Source organism: Oreochromis niloticus, linkage group LG22 (assembly GCF_001858045.2).
Source record: "Oreochromis niloticus isolate F11D_XX linkage group LG22, O_niloticus_UMD_NMBU, whole genome shotgun sequence".
Classification (NCBI taxonomy): Eukaryota; Metazoa; Chordata; class Actinopteri; order Cichliformes; family Cichlidae; genus Oreochromis; species Oreochromis niloticus.
Window position 1 is genome coordinate 7,695,696 of NC_031985.2, and position 12,659 is coordinate 7,708,354.

At 38.0% G+C, this 12,659-nt stretch overlaps 1 pseudogene; it reads right to left on the reverse strand.

Annotated features, from left to right (window-relative positions):
* Positions 1 to 1,474: 1,474 nt before the first annotated feature.
* Positions 1,475 to 11,604, reverse strand: LOC100693280 (major histocompatibility complex class I-related gene protein-like; annotated as a pseudogene).
* Positions 11,605 to 12,659: the final 1,055 nt, after the last annotated feature.

A 12,659-nucleotide genomic window follows, 5' to 3' on the forward strand; every position in this document is an offset into this window, starting at 1 on the left:
GGAAGTGGTTACCAAATATTCTACACCAAATAAGTAAGTATGTTTATTTATATAGCACCTTTCACAGACATGTGGCACAAAGTGTTTTACAATAAAGGTAAGAAAACACAATACAGTCATAAATACATCATAAAAACCCTGGTCTAATTAAAAGCTTTTTGAAATAAAAATGTCTTTAGCTGCTTTTTGAAGGTCTCCACTGAGTCCAGACACCGTAGAAATAGAAGAAGTGCATTCCACAGTCTGGGTGCAACAACTTGGAAAGATCAGTCCCCTCGAGTTATAAAACGAGTGTGGGGGAGGGACCACTAACAGGTTTGGATTTGATGACCTCAGGTTACGAAAAGAGGGATGTGTACGAATCAAATTCAGTCTCTCAAATATTAACATCTCAGGTTCTGAATTTCAGAGGCGTCACCCAGAGCTGTTATACCAAAATACAGTTAGTCCCATTAATCTTGCACTGGCTTTTACATGCAGTATCAATGCAATGCAGAGTAGCAAATAAAATTAGTTTACTTACATGGTTCAGTATTTCTTTCTGAAATAAAAGGGAAAAATAAATATTTCCAGTTCAGTTTTACGCTCTTTATTAGAGGGTCAGCTCAACTCATTTGAATCTCTCAACTTTTTTCTTTTTATAAACACCAACACCAACAGCAACGAGGATGAGAATAAGAGCAACAACTACTGAAGGAATGATGGAAATCGTCACAGTAAAACACAGATGTGCAGATGAAGCAGGTTAAAACAAACATTGATCCATCCATCTCTATAAATCACAATGCACTATAACATCTACATCAAGCTATACTGATGAAATTCGCCTCCAAATAGATTCAGTAACAGCTCCCCAACTGTAAGGCAAAAAAGACGTAACAAACTTTTATATAAATTACGGATATCTTAAGGAGACGTGTGACACAGCAAACACACTATGGTAAGAGGAGGGCTCCTTTAACAACTTGCCTTTTTATTTGTATATTTGATATAATAAAACCCTGACCTTTAGTGTTTCGTTGTGTGGTATGTTGCTTTGCTTCCTGTCATTGTCTTCCCATCTCTGATTACTTGTGATTAAACTACTTTTATTGATAAAACTGTTAAACCACTATCAGTCACCTTCTAAACCATTAAATAAATGCTTGTGCCATTCTATTTTTAAAAAAAGAATGTATAGATTTATTATATATCAATGATATAATGTATATTTTGGGAAGGTTTTAACAAAATAACAAAAACTTAAGGCTTATCCATCCATGAAACAGATCATCTGTTCTCTGTAGGGAGCTTTTCACAATTTCTAAATACATCTTCAGCTGATCTGGGCAGATGTGTGTGAGTATATTTTCAGTGTATTTTATTACATCTCTTTCAGCATCCCATTTCATTTTAGTAATGTCAGCATCTGTTTTCAGTGCAATCCATATCAGCGTCTTAAAATCAAAGTGAAGAACTCTTCTCCATTATAAGCTTACTCTAAGACAGCTGCCACCTCTCCAGTGTTTTCATCCCACTCACAGCCTTCTATCCTCTGTACAATGTGGACACCTAAAGAGAGAGAGAGAGAACATGGACACTACAAATCATAATAACATTGTACATTGTGTGAAGTACTGTTGTTCGGATATGGGTTATGTTATGTAAATGATTCAAGTTAAATGAACTCTCAGCCCTTTTTAAGCATGAATAATGAAAGATAACTGGAATAGTAGGCCTGATGTAATTACTCACGATTCCAAGAAAAAGATTGAAAAAGCTGGAGACCTAAACTGATTTAACCTGAGGCAATAAACTCTGAGAAGCAGAAAAATGGTAAGATATGAAAGTTTTTTGAAAAAACTTTTTACATCTAACAAAATTATAAGCAAAATTCAGTTAGTAAAAAATCAGGGTTTTTTTTTCATCAATCACTTGTTGAATTATCATGATCTGAGTTAACATGAAACAGAAAATACTGTACCTGCACTTTGGTTGAATTGCTGTTTCAAACTAGAAATCAGTTTTCTGAACATGTTTGCTTGATCCTTAAAACACATTTGAGTGTAAAACTCCAACCTTTCGGGGTTGTTTTCTAAAATTTTTATTGTCCCATCCTTTCTTGGTTGTAATATCATGTTGCTGCTGTCACAGCAGCAACATGATGGGATGTTTGAGACTCCAGAGGATCCAGTGAAGAAATATTTCAGTGAGTGTATCACTGTGGAACAAATACGATTTATAATATTAATTAAACAAGACAAAGAATACCTACATGCAACATAAAAGAGTCAAGCATTGTCAGAATTACTTTCAGTATAATTCAGTAAGATTCACACTTTGCAGTAACAGTATCATTATAAGAGTCTACAGTAGGACTGAGTGACTGTGATTTTTATTTGTCTGATGTGCTTTGAGTGTTTCTCTGTTGCTGAAAATTAGGAACAACCAATATATATCTGAAATAAAAGAGTTTTAATATTTTCTATATTTTAGTTTTGTTTAATTTTGCATTTCATAAGAAAATTTTGTCATGTTTTGATTCCCTATTATTCCAGAAAATGGTTATGAAAATGTAGTTAGTAAGATTCAGGCTACTGAAAACCTTTAAAATGAAATAAAAGTGAAAACGCTGCTTAAAGTCAGGTGAGAGTGCTGTTAGAAATGAAAGATTTAAGGGTTTTTTCTTACCTGCAAAAGAACTATGACAGGAGAAAAGCAGAAAAAACAGCTTCATCTTTTTTTGATGCTTAATGTCAAAATTATCATTCCTTTTGTTGAAGTATATAGCTCATGGGTCATATTATTCACAAGGTGACCTATGTCCTCGCCAGTAATAAAACCTGTCCTGACGTGCGTCACTTGCGCAGTAAAACATTTGCCCTGTAATTTTGCCCCCAAAACACTAGTTGGCGATGGAGTATCTCTCTTAAGGTCCATCCTGAAAATTATATCCAACTAAGTGGTAACTCGAAACGTGTGTCAAATGCCTGTACTGTGGCCACGAGCCACTTCACGAGGGAGGTGACCATCATATTATGGCTTAGATTTGACGCAAAAAATGAAAATTTAAAATGTTTGAGTAAATAAATGCTAAAGTTTCTGTGTGTTTCTGTGGTTATCACACAGTCTGTTTATGATTTCTTTCACTAGAAATTCTGATCCACCCCCTTTGTCTGCTGGTCTCTAATACACACTACACTCAACACACAGTCAGCTACATCAACCTAGTTGGAGCAGGGTCAAAATATCTATTTTAGATAGAATAAAACAGACAGAATAGGTTTTGTTTATAATGCTTATATTTTATTCTAATCCAATTTATTTCACTTTTTATCCTGTTACAATTTACCTAACTTTAATGTATTTTAGTTTTCCCCTTTTGTGATTCATACATTCAGGGTTCAGATTCTATCCCTCCAGAATGAGGTCCCAGCTGCTGATTCGTTAGAAATGACTCAAAATAAAATAGCTTCAATCTAAAACATGCAAAGCTATTATAACAATAATAACATAACATAAGTACATTGATTCTTGCATTCGTCACAGTGACGTGAGCCAGTAAATATAGTGTAATCTTCATGTCAGAATGCTTATGTGTGTATAAGCAAACAATATTTAAATATGTAATAACACTGGATATTTAAAATGGATTTAGCACAAATATTTTTGTGATTAAAAAAAAGGTCCAACAGAGAATAGACACCGAACCTGAGACACATCTGGCCCTTTAGCTGATCCATCCACTGTTTACTGAAGCCTCATCAATGTCTCAGTGGAAGGTTTGCTCTCAATTTATACAAGCAATGGATCACAAATCTGTCGCAACAGGTCTGATGGAGTGATGAATCTAAACTAAATTTTTTTGTTAAAATGGTCATCAGTATGTACAGAAGTCATGAAAACGGTACAACATACATGGTGAGTTTGTTGTTAGAGTAGTTTGTGCACACAATATTGCTGCCAAAGGTGGTCAAAGAAAAAAGTTATGTGACCTCCCAAATCAAATGCAGGGGGTTAGTTATTTTTACAGAAGAATAAAATAATAAACTCACAACATTTTATTTCCAAATGAGAGTCTGTTGCTTTCATTTTTCAGATGTTTTGGTGTCATTTGGAAAATACCAGATGCTTTGTACACTGCCAGTGTCTCAGTAAAATCACAAACTTCAGGTTTAACAAACTGTCATTGATGCACAACTAATTTGAAACATTTACTTTTGCTTTGTAAGTGCAGCAGCCTATTCCCAGTGATCTGCAAAATGTGATCATTACCTGTGTTTTATTTACTAGTGTTTTTAACATATGTCCTTGAACTATAGAATAAACTGCAGTAGCTTGAGGAAAGTCACACAGACAGTGAAGAGAAGACCTCTTGGCAGGACAGTCAACTTTGTGGATTTAGTCTCTCAGACTGCTCAGAGCTATCACCAGGAGCTGGAAGATAAAAATAAATACCCAGTTTACAAATATTTTATCCATTTCAAGGAGATAATTTGAAGTGAATGTTGGTTTCTGTTTGAATACATGACCCTGCGTCTCATCTATGAAAGTGAGAAATCAGTGATATTCAAGTGAGCAGAGCATCATCAAATAAGAAAAAAAAATCTATACTTTGTTTTCACATAAAGCCTACATGTTATATCTCTAATCACATCTGAGAAATTAAAAATTAATAAAAGCAGATTTTACTTACAGGATGTAGAACATTTGGCTGAAACAAACAAGAAGAAATCATATCAGTTGCCCTTTTTTTGTTTTTTCTTAATTGCACAAATTAAGAAAAAAAATCACATTGATTATGTTATGGGTCATTTTGATCCGTACTGTGTACATGCACTCAGAATTGTCAAAAAACTGCAATAAAACAATAGCAACTTTATTTATTCATTTATTTATTTATTTATCCATTAGATAAACATTTAGAACACAGACATACACAACAGTTTGAATTTCAATAACTATTTTTAAGAACAATTTAGTACAAGTTTTTCCTTCTTTACAAACACATTTCTTTTCAACTTGCCTGATTTTCTCCGTTTTTCAATGTTCTACATTTTCAGTTTTGTCCACATGATGGCAGAATGTAACTGTGTGCTTTCTGCAGATGTACTTCTTGCATTACTCACAAAAAGTGCTTGTTTTAATGTCTTCTTGTGAGGGACAGAGCTGGCATCTTTTCCGTTGCTTTACACCTGTATCCACTGGATCGACTGCAGATTGGTTGGATGGTGCACACTTGACTTTTTCAATGACAGCTGCTGCTGGGGGTCGAGCTGGTCTGACACGCATAAGTGACAAGACTTTTTCCCAGTTCTTCCAGGAAAAGCCGATGTCGGTACCATTTACCCACATTCCAATGTTGGTTGATTTCAGTCCACAGGACATAGGCATTGTAAGCAGACACATCCAAAATGTTGTAGAAAATTACCGAGGGCCAACGAGCTGTCTTGCGCTGGCAGCTGTATGTTGCTGTGACTTTGTCAAGATTGTCTACTCCTCCTTTGGTGGAGTTGTAGTCTAGGATCATTTGTGGGTTTTTTTGTCTTCTCTTGTGCTCAGAAATGTATCTGTGTGCATTGTGCTCATTACAAGAACATTCTTGTTTTTCCTTGTTCAGTATGAAACAACTGTTGCTTTCTCAGTGAAAACAAATATTGAGGAATGCAGAGATCTTCCCCGCATCTTCAAAATTTCACTGGGAAGTTCTGGCTTATTTCTTCTGATTGTTCCCAACATAGTCAGCTTTCTCTTCTGAAGTTCCTCTCCAAGCCAGTAGAATGTAAAGAAATTGTCACAGGTGATGTTATGCCCTTGCAGCCCTTCACTCATCTGCAGCATCACATACATCCCCTGATTCTTCTCAGATGCTCCTTCAGGTAGCTTTCCAGTGTACACTTGCATATTCCATGCATAGCTAGATTTTGCATCACAGGCTGCTCATATTTTGATGCCATACTTGGCCGGCTTGTTGGGCATATAATGTCGGAATCAACAGTGACCCCTGAATGGGACAAGGTGCTCTTCAACAGTAACGTGGGGACCAGGGTTGTACAACAAAGGTAGAATTTCCACCCATTTATCCCATACATCTCTGATTGCAGCAAGTTTGTCTCTTTCACGTCGACCAGCTCTGGTTTCGCAGTTGTCAAATCTGATCACAGGAGATATCTTGAGAAATGTCTCCAAAGACATTGTTGCTCGAAAGATTGGCCTTCCGTTTTCTTCATTCCATAGACTTGCAGTTGCTTCTCCCTTGGACCTGTATACTCCAGCTAATATCAGAATTCCAATATAAGCATGCAAGTCAGTCTGATCCAGTGGCTTCCATTTCTCTTGAAATATATGCCTCCCCTCCAAGTTAGTCATGTCCAGTATAATCCTCTCTATTGGAGGGGATATGAAGAGTTTCGTCTTGATGCATTCTCAATCATCCAGGAAAGTAAATCTCCAAAAGTTGAATCTGCTCATCTGGACGTAGCGTTTTGTGGGAGAAACGTTTCGTCACTCATCCAAGTGACTTCTTCAGTCTCAGCTGACTGCAGGTTTCCCCAAATCTTATAAACAGTACATTTGCATAATGACTGAAACCAGCCCACTGAAGGAACAATGGGCTGTGAGGTCAGTTCCTTAATCATAATTATGCAAATTCCCATGACCATTGATCAACAATCACTGACCAAAACCCACTGATCAAAGAACACTGATCAATGGCCATGAGTACCATTCACAGAGAGTTGGGGAATGGCTGCAATCACAGCGTTGTAAGATGGCGAAAGATGTACCCTTAGGCCCCCTCCTCGATTCAGAGATGGTCTTTCCCTTTTCACGTAAATGGCCTCCTTGACTCCGCGCTCAAACCAGCGTTCTTCCCTGTCCAGGATGTGAACATCCTCATCATTGAAAGAGTGTCTGTAGGTGTAAATAGACTGCAGAGTCCTGGCCTGACGAGGTTGCTCTTCTGTGTTGTGCCATCCGCTTCGCTAGAGGTTGTTTGGTTTCCCCGATGTATAAGTCCTGGCAATCCTCCTGGCACTTAACAGCGTACACTATGTTACTCTGTTTGTGTCGGGGGACCCGATCCTTGGGGTGGACCAATTTTTGGCGCAGCGTATTTTGGGGTTTAAAAGCCACAGACACGCGGTGTTTAGAAAAAATGCGTCTCAACTGTTCCGATACTCCTGACACATATGGGATCACTACAGGTTTTCGCTTGGGCAGCGGTTGTCCTTCTCTCCTGGATCGGCTGGAGCTTTCTTTGGGTGTCTTTCCAGCTTTGACAAAAGTCCAGCTGCGATAACCACATTTACTCAGGGCCTTCTTGATGTGATGTTGTTCTGCCTCCCTGGCCGCTGTGTCAGTGGGGATGGTGTTCGCTCTGTGTTGTAGCGTCCTGATGACACCCAGTTTGTGCTCCAGTGGATGATGAGAGTCAAACCTTAGATACTGATCCGTATGTGTAGGTTTACGGTACACGTCAGCTTTTAGATGTCCCCCATTACTGATGGAAATCTCACAGTCTAAGAAGGCTAACCTGCCACTTTTCATATCCTCCCTGGTGAATTTGATGTGTTGGTCCACCGAGTTAATGTGATCCGTGAAATGTGGTACGTCCTGAGATTTGATTTTCACCCAGGTGTCATCCACATATCTGAACCAATGGCTTGGTGGTGTTCCAGGGTAGGATAGCAAAGCCCTCTTTTCCACTTCTTCCATGTACAAATTGGCCACGATGGGTGAAACTGGGGAGCCCATGGCACACCCATGTTTCTGCCTGTAGAACTGACCCCTATATGACCCTGATTTGGGGAAACCTGCAGTCAACTGAGACTGAAGAAGTCACTTGGATGAGTGACGAAACATTTCTCCCACAAAACGCTACGTCCAGATGAACAAATTCAACTTTTGGAGATATGAAGAGTTGGAATGCTGATTGAATATCATCAACTTGTGTGATGGCAAATCTTGTAGGACCAGGAGTCATTTTGATGACATTAGAAGATGACATCCCTGTGGATGATGATTGCTGCATTCCTTGGTTTTCATTTTATGTAGAGATGGCGGCACAAACCCCCTCAGAATCTTCCTCCTCATCTGAAAATTGGCAGTCTGGATCATCAATAACATTGTCCTCGGCCTCTGAAAGATCCTCAGCCTCTGAAACATTTTCTTCTTCATCACCATCCCGGTTGAAAAGCAGTGATAAAGCTTCTTCAGCCATCAACCTTCTGGAGCTCATTTTTCATGTGTTGAAATGACATTGTTACGGCCCTAGCAGGGCCTCCTCCTGAAGGTGCTTGTGTGGGCATGTCCTTCAATCTCTCCTGCCTTAGGTGTCACCTTTTTCTTTTGTGCAGCTGACTCTCATCAGTAATTAAAGAGATTTAAGCCCAGAGAAAGGTGAGCTCTGGGCCAGAGTGCCATGGGAGTGGTTACAGCTAGTGAGCTGTGTGTTTTTGCTGTTTGCAGCTAGTGAGCTGTGTGTCTGTGTTTGTAGCTAGTGAGCTGCTCTCTGTGACAAGAATAGGGGAGAGAAAGTTTCTTGCATACACACCTGGTTTTGAATGTATATTCAGAGGCAGTCAAAACAAGATACATCAAAGAGAAATGTTTATTTTGGATCTGAACAACTTTTTACTGCAGGTCAAAATGACCCGTAACATCATCTTTGTATAGAAACACTGCAGAGACATTCCAGGACACATCAAAGTGTCCATATTTTAAACACCAGTTCATGACCCCAGATAAGGAAAAGTCATAAACTTTCATGAAGAAAAAGAAAGGATGACTAGTACTTTGGTCAACACAAAAACTGGAATGACTCAAATTGATCATTAACATAATAAGAAGGTTAAAAACTAAACTCAATATTTCCCGCTTTTAGATTTCTCACCTTTCTTCATTTTGTAAGTTACAAATGCCACAGCTGTGATGATGGTGACAGTTAGAACAACCACTGCAGCACTGATGAAGGTCACAGCGTCAGTGGGCTTCTCTGTTTAACAACACATGGCACAATTTTATAATATTAAACAGAAAACTGTGCCGATACCAAGGACTGTGTGAGGAACGACCTGGTATGTGCGAAACAATAAATGACACAAAACCATTACTATTCAGTCATTACAGATTACTCAGACATTAGTTTGAGTAAACTTCTTGTGATGCATTATATTGCATATGGTACTTAATTACTTGATCCAACCATTAAAACCCATTTTAAACCAAACATATACTGAACTTGTATAGACTTATGTTTATGTATCAGCAGTAACAGTAGGCATGAGAGTAAGAAAAGAATAAATGTTTAGTTAACAGCTTGAGAACATTATACTGCAGTTTTATAAACCCTGCAGGATCCAGTCTTACCCCAGTTGGTCCTGATCACTGCTTTGTCCAGTTTGTTGATAATGTCCTCGTTCACACCAGAGAGCTGAAATACACAGTCGTACCTCTGCCAGTCTTCAGGTGTGACTGATGAAACATTGAGATCAACACTCATCTGGAAGGTCCCATCATTGTTGGGGAGGATCTCTCCTGGATCCACGCCTTCATGAAGCTCCTCTCCATCTTTCCTCCAGAACATCATACCTCTGTTAGGGAAGAAACCTGTAGCGTGGCAGCTGATCAGAAAGGAGGAAGACTTCTGGAGGAGAGACACTGAAGGTAGGACTGCAAACAGATAGTAGATAGAGGTAGCTGTTATATTCTTCATTTAAATTTGTTTTATTCTAACTTTGAAGCAAGAAACCCATATTAATTTGATTTTGTTACGTTTCTATCAGATAATGTAATTCTACCTGTTGCCTGCAGAAAGCTCTTCTGCAAATACTTCTTTAAAAACTCAAGGCACTGATGAACTATGAAGTTTTTATTTGATTCCAATCGAGCTTTATCAGCATCCCATATCATTTTGGTGGTGACAGCATGTGGTTTTGCAGTGATCCATGTCATTGTCTGCAGGTCAAATGCTAGAAAATCTTCTCCATCATAACCGTACTGATTGAACCCATTAACCTCTCCAGTCTCATCATCCCATTCACAGCCATCCAACTTTTGCAAAATATGAACACCTGTAAAAAAAAAAGACAGTAGCAGTAGCTGTAATAAACTAGTAAGATGCCAGAACAGCTTATACCTGAAACTACACTTTTACCACAAATAAACAATGCAAAAGCAAATATAAAGAAAGAAAATAAAAAAGATGTTCAAAACAAACCATTATAATATTTCAGCAGTAACAAGTGAAACAAATCCATACCTTCAGTTTGGTTTAAACATTGCCTCAAAGTCTCAATGGTAGCCTTCAAGAAGTGATGACTTTCATGAGACTGTAAACTATGCCACTCCAGGTGCTCAGGATGATCCTCAAAGAATTTAATCCAGTCTTTCTTTGGTTTTGCTCCTCTTACACTGTTGAAGTCACCTATAGGAACTTCATCAACAAATGCAACAGCAACAAACTCTGGGATGCTCTGAGCTCCTGGGGTTTCAGTGATGAAATACTTCAAGGAGTGTTTTACTGTCAAATTAGGAAGATTTTGAATTAGGAGGCATTCCTATTGTATACTTTTTGTATAATTTAAGAGGGTTAAATATGAACTAGAAATTGTTTCAGATTCGGCGTTGTCTTCAAAAGTATTAGGGTGAAAAGACACTGAGAACCTTCTCAATGATGAAGTACTTGTAGTCAAACTTAAATTTCTGCTAATAACTCTTCTGTAACTCTTTATTCCTACTACTCCAAACATACATTGCAGTACAAAGAAAATCATTCCACAGTCTAAAATCCACAGGTACAGCAAAAGTACATTCACTGATAACATTAATGTCTCCTACGGAGACTTACTGTGACATTTCAGGGGTGCACACATCTTCCTTTCACCACCAGTCAACTTAACAATAGAACAGAATGTTTTTATTGTTATTGCACTAACATACAGCTGCTGTCATGATGAAACTCCAGTCAGTGGTGCAGAAGACAGTGTAAGATAAAAAGTCAAAATAGAAGATACAAGTTTAATTAATTTGCTTTCAGAATAAGTTCATTCTTACAAAGTGTAAATAAAGTTTAAAAATCAAAGTATGTTCAATATCAACAGGAGAATAAATTGTACTTAACTTAAGTTTTACAGCTCCTATTGAAAGTTCAGTTCTGTATATGTCACTTAGAGAAGCTAGCTGTGTGGGTATAGTGTTCTGTACTAATTTAATAACACTCTGTAGTGTTTTCCTATCAGCTGTTAAAACACTAGGATGGTGTTTTATGGAAATTGAAAGAATTCTTTGAACAACACATCTGTAAAAGCATAGCCACAGCTGCTGATCTAAAATACCATTTCTATACACTTAAATATCTCCCTGTGCCTTTTTGACAAGTTAGGTGGTGTTGGCCGTCCATTTCAGCTGTTGACACTCCCCACCAACAAAGGAATAAAATGGCAACAGCTCAAAGTAAAACTAAAATAACAAGTCTCTTGTGATTCAGTTTGCTGTAATTTAAGACAAATATTTTTCAAAGAAAGACTTGAAATATGATCTTACCTGGAGATCCAACATGACAGCAGAGGAGTAATATGAGCACACACTTCATCTTTTTTTCCATTTTCACGTTAACTAACACAAGAAAAAATAAAGAGGAAAAAAACAACTGGGAGCGGTAACGTGACTTGTTCAAGTTCTATTTTCTGTTAGGCTGGGTTGAAATGATCTGAGTCATAAAAAATTAAACATTAAACAGAATATGCCCCTCCTACAGTCTCACATGCACACTGAATGCCATGGGAAAGCATAGAATAAACAAGACAGAACTAAAACTCTGGTTTTAGAGAGGATTATTTTTTATGCTACTTCTGCTGCTTCCATTAAGTTGCAAAAGTCAGCTTGGTTAATAAGAAAAGGGGAAAAAACAACTATTTAAAACATTATTATTTAGTAAAAGTACATCCTCTATCAATTGCTGGGTTCACAGAACTGAGTTAAAGTACTTATGCAAAGAAATAATTTAATATATATATTTTTATCTATCTTGTGGATGGCCTTCAACTATTTCAGCGTACCAAACCCAAGGGCGTAGATTTGGCATGGACGGAAGGGACATGTCCCACCAATATCCAGCAATTATTGAATTGTCCCCACCAATAATTTGATCTCTTCGAGTAAAGAAAAACAAACCCGATAGAAAGAAAAAAATGATCTGTCTACGTCTCATTCACCCAGCGGTGAACAAAGAGTTAATTTACGTTCTCTACTGGAGTCCTACCTCATGTGACAAATATGGCCAATGTGATTGGCTGTGCCTTTCAGGGAGCTCTGTTTAGTTTTAGCAGTGGCAAGCCTGCGCTGCGAGGACCTGCAAGGAGGAGAGGAGGATGGCAGCAAAAAGGAAGAACCTGGATATAAGAAAGTATTTTTCAAAGAAACCTGTCAGTCACTTAAAGTCAAGTTCACTCATAAAATGTGTCCCTCATAATAAGGTTTAAATCCAGCAAGAAGTAACAAGGGAATGGAAAACAGGAGGAAAAAACAGCCGGGACTAATCCTACATTAAGAGACCAAAAGGAAACAAAATAGAAAACATTAACAAGGGATGCAGGACTGTCAAAATAAAACAGGAAACAGGAGACAGGCACAGAGACACAGACTTGACAAGGAGACACGGCTTACAGGGGAGACAGAGG